We start from the raw sequence: 13,596 nt of genomic DNA on the forward strand, positions 1-13,596 counted from the left end.
TTAGCACATAATTGTTCAATAAACATTATTCATGTTTATGTACTATCCTGCCTAAGTCTTGGGAAAGAACTGGCAACAGTTCAGTTAGAGAACAATAATAATTGCTAACATCAACTGAAGCCTTTTAGATGCCAGATGCTATACTCAGCACTTTATAGGGATTATCTCAGTAAATCTTCACAACAACCTCGTGGGAACACTATGGATTGAATTTTACAGATGTGTCTTAGAGAGCTTTACTAACTTGCCCACAGGCTTTCAGCTGTAAGTAGCAGAGCCAGGCATCAAATCCACATCTCCTTCCCTTCTGAGTCATTGTTCCTAGCCACTGTGACACACTGCCCCTTTTCCCCTCCAAAAAATGGAGTGATACGGGTCAATAAAAGTGAGTGATTAAGATAATAAGTAACTATTTTCATATAGGGCATTTAGTTATTTATTCACTCAAAAAGCTGTGCTTTATTTTTAACATCAAGTATTGTTAGATGTCAAAATACAAAGATGATTAGGGCTTAGTTTCTACCCTTTAGATGCTCACATTTCAGGGAATTTCAACAATGATTACAGGTCAGTTGGCATAAAATTTAAGACGGCAAAATGATTTCATAGGCAAAATGATACTTGACACATAAATAAAAACTTGTCTACCTAGAGACAAGTCAGTTCTTTTGACGAAATCACATCTGAAATGATCATCCCCAAGGTTAAGAGAAGACACTGTACCAAGTTGGTTATCTAATCTGGCCAACTGCAGAGCTATAAGCAGAAAACTCACCCCAGTTGTTGGTCATGGATTAATATATGAGGTAAATACTATTAATGTTCAATATCCAGTTCTCCTGCCCCTCTGGGCATAAAGACTGCACTTCTGAGCCTCAAAGGGAGTAGAACCACGTGACTTATTACAGCCAATGAAAAGAAGCAGAAGAGACACACATCTCTCTGTTTCAGGCTGAGCAGTGAAAAGCCCATGAGAATTCTCCAGGCTCTCTCTTCCTATATTATGATGGCCAGGGAGGCCACTTACTCCTGATATGGCAGTCACAAGTTTGTGGAGCTTCTGTCAGTTCGGGTCACTGAAGGAACAAGGAATAAAACCTTGTTATGGTAAGCCTCTAGAATTGGGAGATTATTTGTTCCTTCAGCATAACCTGACCAATTCTGATTAACACAAAGTAAATCCCTCAAGACATACATTATTGACAATAATAGATGCTCGGGACAGAAATTGGTGTGGAAAAGTATACTTTCTGTGGGAGGACAGAAGGGAAAGAAGCCATATTGAAGAATTTCCAGATTTCACTGAAGCCTTGAGAAATCAAATCCTTTCAGACAAGCTTTCCTTATGGTAGGTTTTTCGATAACTTTTTCAATAGAATACAATTTACCTAGTTAATAATTTTTGTTCATATTTATCATTTATTAATATAATATATAATTAATAAATATTTACTATTTATAATAATAACTCATTTATTGAGTTCTTACTATGTGCCAGTCAGAGACTTAGTACTGGTACTGGGGATACAACAGTTAACCAACAGTAAACCATTCTCAAGTCGCTTAAAGTCTAAATTGGAATGCAGCCAAAATAGGAAATTGCAATTCTCTGTGCTAAATGCAGTATTAGAGAAAGCAAAAGGATTACATAAGAAAAGCACCACACTAGACTAAGGGGCTGAGGGAAGCTAGGACCTAAAGGATGAGCAGGGGTTAGGCAAGCAGCCATAATAATGAGGATTACATGACTCATATTTGTATTTCAGTAATATTAAGAATTGATGTTTCTATTACACATACTATGGGTCAACCACTCTATTATGTGCTTTAAACATATGAAATAGCCTTCACAACCACCTTTGAGGTAGGTACAATTGTCTTCATCCTTATTTTACAAATGCATAGGTATTTTCCAGAAAAAAATAAAGGTGGAGATTACAAACTGAAGGAGCACAGTAAGCAAGAATACAGAGGTGTGAAACATTCATAGTTCAGAAAGACCAAAGTATAATTCAGTGGTGGCGGGGGACAGTGTGAGAACAGGAAGGGAAGCAGTGGATCAATCTGGAGCCCTGGAAGCTCTTCTCCCAGGTATTCATATGGCCAATACCCTAACCTGCTTCAGGCCTTTGCTCATAGTCTCCTTTATAAAGATGCCTCCTCTGACCACCCTGATTTAAACTGAACACCACACCTTTACTCTCCATCCCCCTTCCTGTTTAATTTTTCTTCACAGCCTTGCTACTGGTTGACAAACTGTATGGTTTGCTTATTTAACTCGCTTATTGTCTGTCTCTCCTCATTGGAATATAAGCTCCATGAGGCAGAGATTTTTGCCTGCAGGTTTCTGTCTGGTGCTACACCCCCAATGCCTAGAACAGAGCTTGGGATATAGGAAGCATTCATTAAATGATGTTGAATGGTGCTCTTAATTTTATCCTCGTTTTATAAACGTGGAAACTGAGGCACGAAGTTTAGTAACTTGTCAGATTCATAGTAAGTGGCAAAGTTGGAATTCAAACTGAGGCAATCTGCTCTGGATTCTATGTTTTTAATCACTATATTGGACCCCTCCTTCTGAGGCATTCATTTAGTAGGGGAAAAAAAAACAAATAAATGAATATAGAATATAAAGGCAGGTGGTGATACATTTTTTTTAAATGAAGAAGGAAATTGCAGGGTTAGGCAGTGGGCTGGGGTGTCATTTTAGATTGCGTAATTAGAACAGTTCTCTCTGAGGCTCTGATATTTGAAAAAAAAAAAAAAAAACACTGAATGGAGGTAGCAAGGCATGCTCTGCACACTAGTCTGGACCACATATATAGATTCTGAAGCCATAAGCAACATGGTGATGTGAGAGTAAATGAGATCTCCCAGGCTGAGGCTGTAGAAAGAGAGTATCTTCCAAGGACTGAATCCTGGGAAACACTAACATTTAAGCCTGATGAACAAAGAGGACCGAGAAGAAACAGAAAAGGAGGACGATCAGAAGAGAATGCTGTCATGTTAGTAAATCAAGAGAAAAATTGTCCCCTAAAAGAGCTCAAATTGTCCCCTAACATTAAAATGAGATCACTAAACATAGCAACTGAACAGAATGCATTGATTTTGGCAACTAAGGGAGCTGACTAGGAGACGAAGAACTGCAATACAATTTAAAATGAAATTAGAGCATGTATATCTAAGGAAGGAGGGAGACAACTGACAGTAAACTTGAAAATGCAAGAAAGAAAGAAATAGTGCAAGTTTTATCAGATGCTAAAAGCCAGACTGCAGAAGCAAGAGCCCCAGTAGAGATTTCAGCCTTGATCAGAAAAGGGGCAGCTTTTTGGGCAGCCATGCAGCAGAGCAGTTAAGGGCAGACCCAGCTTTGAGTTCTGGCTTCTCCACATCATAGCTGTTTAACTTCAGACAAATTACCTCTATATTAGTCAGTTCAAGCTGCCAGAATAAATTATCATAGACTGGCGAGCTTAAATAACAGGAAGTTAGTCCTCACGGTTCTGGAATCTGGGAAATCCAAGAGCAAGGTGCTAGCCAATTCAGCTCTTTCTTGGGTTGCAGATGGCCACCTTCTCACTGTGTCCTCATTTGGCGGAAGAGAAAAAGGTGTAGAAACTGGGCCAACAGACCAATACCACTGCATACAGCAGCAAGATGGAGTCATGACTGTTGATGAATATGATGATAAGAGGGAACATTTAAGCAAGACGTACTCTGTGCCAGACACTGATCTAAGTCTTTTACATGTATTAGTCCTTGTATTCCCACAATAACCCTCTAAGGAAAATACTATTCTTATCTTTATTTTTCAGTTGAGGACATTGAGGCAATCAACAAAAGAAACCTGGCAGCTAAGCCTCATTTCTAATCACCAGGAAGAGTCTGGAGGCCAAAATAGTTAAGTTCTGATGGATCCAGCAATTTCCATCCTGATAACGTATGTTTGATGGATTTAAAGCTGGGCTTGGAAGTATGTAGACTATAAGATAGAATAAATATATAATTATCAAGGTTGCTCTGTGAGCTCCAACCCATCCTCTATCACCATAATCCCTAGTCAGGATGCAATTGCCAATACACAAATGTAGGGACAGCAGCAAGGGCCAGAAATGTTCCTCAAAGCCCCATCCCACCATCCCCATTCCAACACATAACCTATTAATGTGTGACCTGCTCTCAGACCCACTTGAAAGTACAAAAACACATGAATTTATTTGCTGGTAAAGCATGTGGATGTTAAAGCTTTCTGACATTCAGGCACTTAACCCTCCTGTTAAAAGCCTTCGCCACTACAACAGCCTGAGGCACAGTCGAAGAAAAAGTCAACAATATCCAGAATGCTCAAGTGAATAAATGGGCTTCTCTCCATGGCCCCAGGAAAGGGCAAGCTGAGCTTAGTAAAAACACAGTGGGAATCTTGCAGTATTAGCCATAGCTATTGCAGGGACATTCATATCACCATGTTTAAGGGAGGGAGCTCTTCAGGTGGTCATCCCTCTGCTGTCCTAAGTATTAACAAAGAGAACTGCAAAATGAGGCAGGAGTGAGAAAATATAGAGATGGACTTTTGCTCTCAGCTTCAACACTTTATTGTTAAGACTTCTGGTTCTCTCTCCCTCTCTCTCTCTCTCTCTCTCTCACACACACACACACACAAACACACAAAGATGAACAATGAAATCTTTAAACAAGCATCCAATGATGCAGATAAAACTGACTGCTGGGTAGAAACTGCTAACCAAAAAGCCAAACCAAAGATCAAACCTAATTTTAATAGAATTTATATTTGAAGATGCTTTAAAATTCATGACTTCACTGGAGAGTCAGCTGGCTGGAGTTGCCTTGGTGCAGGGTTCTAAAATCTCCTAATGAGGTGCAAAGCTGGTGATCATGCTGGTCTGTTTCACCAGGCACATCCTCAGAAATCAGATTCTGTGAATCTTATTTTAAAATGCCCGTCGTCTTTTGGAATTTGGAGATTTTTTTCCCCTTAAAGCAGTTATTGAGAAGCAGAGATACCTACCTGAAGCTGCAATTCAGCAAAACCGTTTCTTTAAAAATTTGATAAGCAGATTTACTATAAAAAATACGTATTTTTCAACTATACATACAAGAAAGTGTTCAATTCAGTGTATTTATTGCTTTACTGGGAACAGGAAACACCTAATATGCTATCAAAAAGTATATCAAAATATAACATGAAAATACAGATAAAATAAAAGCACATGTCAGTTGTGACTTACATATGATAATGGGTGCTCTTAAGCAGTTCCATGATCTGGTCTAGTGGGAGGCAATCCCCTTAGCCTACATTAGTGCCAACTCATTCAAAATAGAATATAGTACTATTTTTAAAAAAATATTTTTTAAATATTGAATGAATTAAGCTACTTTCTTTTTAAGAAAATCAGATAAGCTAAAAGTGTGATTGGACCTGTAAGATGGTTTTACAGTTTCTGGAAAGTCTCAGCTATTTTGGACTCTGACAGACAGCTGGCATAGCAATGCAAAGCATATTTCAGTTCATCTTTCTGATGCTCCTTCCTTTTGGAGGATAAGCTGCCAAGAATAATTCAAGGTGCTTTAAAAGAAACTCTTTTGCTATCGTGCTATCTATGGGCCATTTCAGTACCTGGAACAGTTTAGGCAAAGCCATTGCCAGTCTACAGACTTGCACATTAGAATAAATGCACAATACTCTTAGGACAAGGTATCAAACGCTAAAATTTACCTTGATATTTCATAGAAAATAACTTTTTTCATCAACACTTACTAAAATAAGATGGGAAGAAACAGGATAAACCACCATCCTCCCTCTTCTTACTTCAGGCCTCTTGGCTCATGAACCAGGCTGGCTAAGTCTAAAGCTTGTCTCAGCCACTTAAAAGCTGTGTGAACTTGGACAAGTTCCTTAACCTCATTTTTGGCTCAGTTTCTTCATGTGTTAAAACGAATTCTTACAGTAACTGCAAGTTTTTGTACGAATTAAGGAGGTGGATATTTTTTAAGCACTTAAAACAGTGCATAGTATATGGTAAGTGTTTAATACATATTAGTTAATATTATAATTGTTATGTACATAGGTTAAATATGTCCTCCCTGTATACTTTCATATTTTCCCAAAGCTTTAAAGATCAGCAATATTCCATGACAATAAACCTATGTATCTCTAATGCCAGTGTATTTCTTAGGCTCTGGATCTGCACTGTGATTTGACTGCCTCCATGCTTTCCCTTCCCTTGTCAGATGTGCACTTCTTTATTCCTGGTCCTAGTTAATGCCGTCACAATCCCCTAATTGTCTAAGCAAAAGTCTTCAAAATCAGTTAGTATTTATTGAGTACTCTATTAAGAGCTGGTTAATCCGTGGTAAACAAGATAGATTTGATCTCTGACTTTATGGAATTTACAGCTATGTCAGGAAAACAGATATTGAACCAATATCGAGTAACGAGTATGACTTGGTAACTATTCTCTGAGACCCAGTTACCACAACAGTTCTAAAAAGAGAGTCCAGGAAAGAGCAAGGATTGCTACTAGCCTGCTCTTTCCCCTGAGTTGCTATGGAGGACTGATAAAACAAGCTTGATAAAATGTTCTCTGTGCCACCTCATCGGGAGGGAGGGCCAGGCTGGATTCACAGTGATTCTGGGCGGCAGGTTGACTTTAGAGATTCACGGAAGACTGAGATGTTTGAGGGATGGCATACTGGTATGGTGGCACAGTGTCCATCCCTGTTTCAGAGTCTGTCCCTTTGTCCCCATAAGTACACTTAAACTTCTAAAACCACATGCTTATAGGGCTAAATTTTTTTAACTTCTTCAGAGAAGACCAAGTACTTCTCTCCAACACCTGTTTCCCATTAGAAGTTACTCCCTGAGAATGTCACATTATGGTAATCATTTCTACTCGCATTCAGGTGCTCCAGTCCCCGGGGTTTTAAGACTCATATAAACAATGACTCCTCATTAGTACATTCAACAAGTATGTATGAGCCCTGGCTATTTGTCACACACTGGACAGGTTTCAGAAATGCCATTGTAAGTAAAACACAGTCCCTAATCTCGATGAGTTTTCAGTCCATTGAAGGAAACGAACAGGTAATTGTGATGAAAACGTATTAGGGGCACTGAAGAAAGCCACCTATGTTAGACAATTGAAGTAAACAAGGCTTTAGAGAGAAAATGACATATGGGCTGAGATTTGAAAGATAATAAAAATTGGGCAGAGGGAACAAAAAAGAAAGAAAGAAAAGAAAAATGAGTCCCAGGTAGAGGGAACTATAACTTTTGCAAAGGCTCAGTCATCAGACATAACGTGGCACATTAGAGAAGCTAGAAAAAAATCCAATATGGCTAGAGAACAGAGCTGTTGTGAAGAACTGTAGCGGGGGGCAGAAGGGGGAGATGGAGCTGGCAAGAGAAGCGTTTGCTATATCATAAGTAGCTTGTAGGCCATCCTAGGGAGATGGCATTTTCTTCTTAGGGCAATGCAAACCATGAATGATTTTAAGCAGGAGAACGACATATGGTGAGGCTTATGCCTAGTGTGATAAGAGATGAGGAGTAGGGACCAGAGTAGTGGAAGATGAAAAGGGGAAAAAAAATCATTGTATTAGAAAGATAGCAGAGATAAATATGGTAGGGTGACTAATTAATCGTGATGGCAAGTGAGAGGGAGCACCAGGTTCCATGATGTCTAACTTGGGCAAATCAAGGCAAAGATACTGCCAATTACCAAAACGGAGGACACAAGGCAAAGAATGGATTTAGGGAGTTCAGGTCCCCATTAGATCTGAGTTTCTGAACTTATTTTCAGGGTTCTTCTCAATGACAGAGTTGTATATAAGCAGGATTATTAATGGTCTCCATACCTTCTGCTATGAGCTGAACTATGTTCTCCCAAAATTATTATGTTGAACTGGATTTGGTGATGGAGCCTTTAAAGAGGCAATTAAGTTCAAATGAAGTCCCTAGGGTGGGCCCTAATCCAGTCTGACTGGTATCCTTATAAGAAGAGGAAATTTGGGCACAAAGAGAGGCACCAAGGTTACAGTCACACAGAGTAAAGAACATGTGAGGACACAGCATGAAGGCACCAACTGAAAGCTAAGGAGAGAGGCCTCATAAGAAACCAAACCTGCTGACACCTTGATCTTGGACTTCCAGCCTCCAGAACTGTGAAAGAATAAATTTCTGTTGTTAAAAAAAATATACAGATTCTGATTTGGAAGGTTGGGGGTAAGACCTCAGATCTTGCATTTTTGTCAACTCCCAGGTGATGCCCATGCTGAGGGTCAGGGCCACACTTTAAATAGCAAGACTCTAAATGAGAATTTCTCAAAGTGCAGTCTAGGAGCTCCTTAGAGCCAAATCACCTGGGCCCTTGTTAAGCAGGCAGATTTCTAAGCCCAGGCTTTTGAACTAAAAACTCTAGGTCAGAAGGTGGGTCCCAGGGATACACATTTCTAACAATTTCATTAAGCAATTTTATGCACACCAAAATTTTAGACTTAGTCCCCAAGACCATCTTCAAGTACCACAGATGAGTTCAATCTCTTGTTTACCTGTCACCTTGTCATTTTTCCCTTGGAAGCTGATATATGCTTTGAGGACACCAGCCATTTTCAGTGCCTCTTGTGGAGAGACATTGCCTCTAATATTTGGGAGGAAACCTTGTCAGGAACTGACATTTGGGATAAAAGTTAAAAGCAGTTCACAGACTCAAGGATAATTTGGAGAAGAACCTTCCAGGCTTATTAAGCAGCTGTTTTTGCATATGAAATGTGAAAGTTGAGGCAATGAAACCCAGAGGGGGGAAAAAATGTTATAATACTTCCAGGTTTCTTCTAAGGAATGCAATTTGCTTCATTAACTGAGGCTCCATACCTCCTGGAAATCAAGAGTATCACCCCAACACTAAGCAATTTCGGACACAATTGTAAGTAGGTACAATTTGCCTGTCACCTGGATCCCCTCGCCTTGCTCTTTTAATCTTCACCTACCCCCTCCTATCTCCTGTTCTTTTCCAATGTCCACCTCTCCACAACCAGTTCTCCCTCCACCCAGCCAAAGGCTGCTGTTCGACACATAACGTCAAGCAGATTGACCCCTGACAAGAGAGGGGGCAGGATCCAGTGTGGAAAGTCTGCTCTTGTCGTCAGGGGACCAGGGTTCCATTCCCTGTCGGTGTATCCTCTAGGTCTTTGAACTCCTCAGGTAAGTATTATCTCCCTGGCCCTCAACTTCCTCTCATCATGTGTGAAACCATGTTAAAATGATTAAAGAAGACAATTTAGGTGATACAAACAAACTTTAATACTTCACAAAGGAAGCAGTCTCTAATCTCAACAGTTCGGAGAACTACAAAGTACAGTAGTCCCTCCTTATCTGCGGTTTCACTTACTGTGGTTTCAGTTACCCATGGTCCAAAAATATTAAATGGAAAATTCCAGAAGGAAACAATTCATAAGTTTTAAATTGTGTGTCATCCTGAGTAGCATGATGAAATTTCATCTTGTCTGGCTCCGTCCCGCCTGGGAAGTGAATCATCCCCCTGTCCAGTGGATCCTACCCTTAGTCACTTAGTAACTCTCTTGATTATCAGATCAACTGTCACAGTATCACAGTGCTTGTCTTCAAGAAACATTTATTTTACACAGTAATAGCCCCAAAGCACAAGAGTAGTGATGTTGGAAAGGAAATAAGGAAGGAAATAAGTACAGAGTCCAGAGTTAGCTTGGCATTTGGGAATTGGCTAACTGGATATACTGCATTTCTGGTCAAGTGAAGCATGTATAGGGACACAAAAGTTATCTAAGTTTCAGTTTGCTGGTGTGGCACCCTGGGCAGGAGCGGCTCCATCTTGGACCTAGAATTTTTTTTCAGCAGTCAATAAAATATTTTTATTTTACAAATGAATATAAAGAGGTCATTGATCTATTGCTGCATTAATGTTTCACTAGTTTCCTTTGTAAACTTGCAAAGTTCAACTCAATATTTGTGATTGAGCTAATAGGATAATCCCAGACTGCCCCATGTTTTCCCTACCAAATTCTGACCACTGCCTGCTTCCAAGGTCAACATTTGCCCAACAGATGGGCCCAATTTCACTTGCTCCCTATCCAATTCACCTTGTAGGGGTGGGAGAATAGGGGACCACAAACCCATTTCCCTTTCAGTATCACAGAACCTCATAAATTCAAATGAAGGAAGGCAGAGCTATGGTCATCTAATGAGGCACAAATTCCTGGCTCCAGCTCTGGGATGAGACAGTGGGCTTTGCTGAATACAGTTTGCTCAAAATTTCTCCTCAGCTGGGACAGCAGTTACTATATCCCTGGTTCTTGAAGAATAATAAGTAGCAATCAAAGGTTCTATACCACTGAGCCTACACTGTGCATTCTAACTTAGAGATGAAGTCTAGGATTTAGAGTTAGAACTTGGTTCAAATCCAGGCTCTTTTACCTACTTGGGTAGTTTACCCAACTACTCTGAATCTGTTTCCTCCTTTGTAACATGGAGTAATCCTCCCTTAGAATCATTAGGAGAATTACATGAAATTATATACATAAACCATTAGGAGTATAAGGAGAAAATATTAAGTGTTAAATAAGTAAATGGTAAATAAATCATTATTTCACTCACCCTATCCAAAAAGAAGACCAAGCGAGTTTCATTATGCCAAAATATCAGATCCCTGGGACAGAGTGGACCTACCTAAGCATGATCACTATTTCCAGCAAGGAGGCATCTTAACACTTCAAAGGACAACCCCCATCTGAAAGTGCAAGCTCTGAAAAACGAAAGGTACACCTAACACCCTGATGTGGACATTCTACAGTTGGCTCATGTGTCTTTAGCAGGGAGAGCAGTACTTTTCCTTTAATGAGCTCTTCCACAGTCTGGGGACACTGGGGGACCATTAGAATTTTCCTCTGCAAAGTGAACAAGGCTCGTGGTCCCATAGTAACCACAGCTGAATAATTCAAACTGAGAAGTTTACAAAATGGCAATTTACCTAAGAATGTTTTTATAGTCCCTTATGCTATAATCCTAATGAAAGGGCTTCTCACAAGGCTGTTATTATTCTAGGAAAAAATACACACTCATATATGCACATAAATACACACATATATGCACCTTATTTTCAGTATTTTCTCAGTAGAATACTTCCAAAAAGAGAGAGAGAATATTTATAAGTGAGCAAGGATTCCGTTCTTGTGAGCAACGTTACCTTCCCTCCCAATACATGAAATGGAGCTTCATTTTGAATTACAACACATCTGGGGCATAACTAGAGAGAGAGGAACAACTGCAATCAGCAGAATCACTGATTACACCTATAATGACTGTCAGAAATGTGCCTGTGGGCAAAAAAGGGATTCACATTAGCCCAAAATACACACACCACTCTTCACTTGCTCTCAGCTAGTACTCAAAGGCATATCCACAGACCTCATTCACCACAATCACCTGGAGAGATTTTGTTAAATTATGGATTTGGGGGCTCCACCCCTAGAATTTCTCATTCTGTATATCTGAGATAGAGCCCAGGAAGCAGTATTTTTAAAAGCTTCTCTTAGATGATGTATTATAAGATTTGTCACTCATTGCCTCCCTAATTGGGATATGTATTATACCACCTGAACTAAGGATGTCTTCCAGGTTGGGAAAAATTCACTCTGAGTCTACAGTATATGCCATTAAAATATGTGGCACTGAAGCAGGGATAGAGGAAATGTATCTACACATCAACAACTTGTTCTTTAAATGCTAAGATTCTCCTGAATTCAATTCTTAAAATTTGAAATAACCAGAAATAAATTTTCCAGATTACTTGATGAAACAAAACTCATTCCTTTAAGAGAAAATGGCAAAATATTTAAAATAAGGACATACAAGAATTCCATTTTAAAGAAATCAACTTCTGAGGTGTGATCCTGGGCTTGGGTCCCATTCACTTTCAGCTCCTAACATGCTGAGTTATGAGTCATTAGCATGTTGACCCAAGGGCATTGCAGGACTCTGAATCTTCAAAGCAGTGTTCAGTTATGTTCATGCCACTGTGCTGTTAGCCTGAAATGTTAACAATCCTCTTTATGCCAGACCACCCTGGATTTCAGGGCTTCCCGAATGCCCAATACCCAATTCCCTGAAGGGTGTTTAAAAGATGAAATGTATAGGCTAACAACAGATTAATCAGAACACTAGTCCAAAAATAAAGAGCTCAGGTCCTTTCTACCACTTCAAAAAAATAAGGGATGGACTGTTCGCTGATAATAAAATAGAGTAATTAGGAGAGAGATTTTGGATACATTTTTATATAGAAGTCGTATCTGTACCTAATTGGCCATTACAGAACAGGATCCTTGCCTGAAAGGACAGGATTTGACCTTGATGGTCAATTTTCAGTAATCTATACTGCCCTAAGTCTGGGGTCACGTTCTTTGACACTTAGGGAGGAGAAGAAAATGTAGATTAGGTTGTTGGTGATATAACTAGAATAAAAGCATTTTCTAGTTAATTCTTATTTATGTGAAAGATCCAAAGTGGGTCTGTGTTAGACACTTTACCCATCTCATTTCACTTTATTCACATCACATTATTTAGTAGCTCTTTTAAAATCTATGTTACAACTGAGAAAACTGAGGCTCAGAGAGATTAAGTAACTTTTCCATGGTAAAAACACACGTAATTTTCAAAAATAGGACTAGTACACTTTTTAGTTCCTCAAACACCGTAACCTCTTTCTCTCTCAATATTTTTTCTTTAGTGTCTGATGGCAAAATGAAATCATAGATTCATTGTGCCACTGTTAATGATTTTCTCCCTTACAAATCTATGGGTGCCATGGGGACAGGGACCTCCTCTCTTTTATTCTCTACTATTTACCTAGAAGCCACAACAATGCCTGATTTACAGTAGACCCTCAATAAATATTTAATGAATATAAAAAGGCTTACCTCCATTACCCACGCTTTCCCCACCAACTTCATTCTCTTCCCTAACCTATTCCTGCCATCACGAATTCCAAATAACCCATCCAATTACCTTCATAGCGCATCTTTATTATCAGCACAGTGTAGAAAATTATTCGGGTTTACTTTTAAATTTGCGTGTGATTTTTTCTATGTCATGTAGACAAAACTCTAAGGAAATATGAAGAGGCTAGATAGCATCTAACTTTTCCTATAAGATGTAAAACCATGGAAGACACCTAGAGAGAACCACTTCAAGCAATATGTATTAAGAAGCTGACAATATAACCTTAGTCTAGACCAAAGAATACCCTAACATCTAGATCTTTTAGTCATCCCCCAAAAGCCCTTCATCCAGAATTCATTTTTTTCAATCCCTTTCCTTTCCCTGGTTGGAGTAAGCTTGGAAACATGCATGCCTATCAACAAACCAGCTTCTAAATTTTTCTCCCCCTTTTTTTCATCCTATTCATACAGAAGATGCTTTTTCTTCCTTTTTAGGGCTTTTGAAGATCTCTTGCAGGCAGCAGCTGAGGAGTTTCCATGGCACAGCTCCCCTGCTAGCTCATTTCAGTTTGAATTCCTCCCCCTCAGACTGCAGCATTTCTGTTGTCT

This window comes from Eubalaena glacialis, chromosome 3, assembly GCF_028564815.1.
Source record: "Eubalaena glacialis isolate mEubGla1 chromosome 3, mEubGla1.1.hap2.+ XY, whole genome shotgun sequence".
NCBI classification, from domain to species: domain Eukaryota; kingdom Metazoa; phylum Chordata; class Mammalia; order Artiodactyla; family Balaenidae; genus Eubalaena; species Eubalaena glacialis.